Below are 1884 nucleotides of genomic sequence, written 5' to 3'. Positions count from 1 at the left end.
TCTGGGAGAAAGGTCAGTGGGAAAAGTCAGAACCCTCTGAGGTTCCAGAAAGTCTAACCTTCCTAATCTGTAGGTCATCGTCAGAGTTAAAGATGCCCTTTCTTGACAAAATCTGATGCCATCCGACCCCAAGGCTGTCACTTCTAGCACCCAGCTATGTGATCACAGTGCTGGTGGTTCAATCTCCTGCCTTTCAGGACTGGACATGGACTGTATTTTCTGGACCTAAGCAGGCTTGTAAACATGTTTGATCAATGTTCCATCTAAGCTACCACTCCCCAGGAAGAGCAGAGTGACCACATTCCTACACAATGGCAGTTTTAAAGTTAACTTCTGCCCACAAGCCTTTGGCACCTGTGGGGAAGGAGGCAAGATTAGAAACTGCATATAAACGACTAGACAGAGAGCCAAAAGCGGGAGCCCACCTGGGACCCCCTTCACTGTGTTGAAGGCTTTGCTGTCCTCTTATCTGTGACAGAAACTATCCTTTTTCTTACTCATGGTCCATGAATTCATTCTTCTATTCCTGAAAACAAGGACCCAGCAAAGAAAATTCCTGTAGGGCCTAGGACTTACAGTGGTGCTATTTGGAGACTAGTTTTATCCCCTTGAACAAATTGTGAATAACTTGCAACCAGGAACCACATCTTTCTTTATGTGTCTCCCACAACACCTCCCAGGTTCTGCACAAAGTAGGTACTCAACAGGTATTGAATGGATTGAACAGAGAAAGGCTAACATTTTAAAGGAAGAGTTGATGTGATCTCTAAGACCCACATTCGAGAAGGGGCAGAAAGAATACAGTAGCCCAGGCTGATGATCAACCCACACAAGGGAAAGGAGGAAGTTCTAGGCATGGCAAGGCAAGCCAGAAGCTCCCTTTGCTGGGACCATCTAGACCAACAATAACCCGGAATGATAGAGCCCTGGACCCAGAACTCCTATTGGATGAAGATGTGTTTTCCAGAGCTTCCTTCCAGCCCCCAACTCACTTGTGTCTCCTCCATTCACATTGGGACACAAGCAGCTCTGGAAGACATTCAGATCAAGGGAGAAATTCCAGAATGTCCAAGAGGAGACAGGGACAGCAGCTTTGCAACCATCCCACCCTCCTTCTTGCTAGCGTGGCAGCCTCACCTGTGGGTCCAGGGCACCAAGCCAGCCATCTGCTCAGGCATGAAATGGTTCTTATACCCAAGAGTCAGACCATTTATGCCCATCTTTCAAGTGGCTTTTTATAGAGTATGAGAGTGATGAGCACATTGAAACAAATGAATATGAATGAGAGCAGCGTCTACTTTGCCAGGGAAATGATGTTTATTAGGAGGTTAAAAGGGAGGGCCATTGGCTGGCATGGCAGAGAAATCTCTGGACAGGCCAAGGAAGGAACAGACTCTGGGAAGGCAAGGGTGAGGCTGGAGGCTTCAGGTGTGTTTCTTCACTGCCTTAGAGGGGCCGCTTCAGCAAACTGTGTATTCATTGTCATTGAATGAGCTCAGCCTGGTGCAAGCTCTGTAGCTCTGGGCCCACATCCTCCCACCTCTGGTTTCACCGGGGTTCTAATGCAAAGGATTGCAGGGCCCACAGTGGGGACATGGGGCATAGGGAATTAAGGGGGCAGGAGGGGTGCAGGGGGTACAGGGACTGGGGATGAGAGACCGCATCAGCTTGCCTCACACATTGGTTGTATGTAGCACAAGGGTTGCAAGGCAGCCTGGAGACAAAAGAATAATGTAAAAAAGCAAGCGGGGGGATTCAAAACTACATACAAGAGAGACCCAAGGAGTGCAAAGCCCACCAAGACTTGGCCCCACGTAGAGAAGGTGCAGGCTCCCACCTACGCAGGTAAATACCACATCACTGATGGCCTCCCAGTCATAGGGT

General features: G+C 48.8%; 1 protein-coding gene across 1 annotated transcript in view; it reads right to left on the bottom strand.

The window, feature by feature from the left end:
* LOC100960451 (keratin, type I microfibrillar 48 kDa, component 8C-1) overlaps positions 1-1884 on the bottom strand; it is a 22707-nt gene that overhangs the window by 11523 nt on the left and 9300 nt on the right.

This window comes from Otolemur garnettii, unplaced genomic scaffold (genome assembly GCF_000181295.1).
Source record: "Otolemur garnettii isolate 467f Iridium unplaced genomic scaffold, OtoGar3 scaffold00018, whole genome shotgun sequence".
NCBI classification, from domain to species: domain Eukaryota; kingdom Metazoa; phylum Chordata; class Mammalia; order Primates; family Galagidae; genus Otolemur; species Otolemur garnettii.
This window is presented reverse-complemented; position numbering and strand designations above follow the sequence as displayed.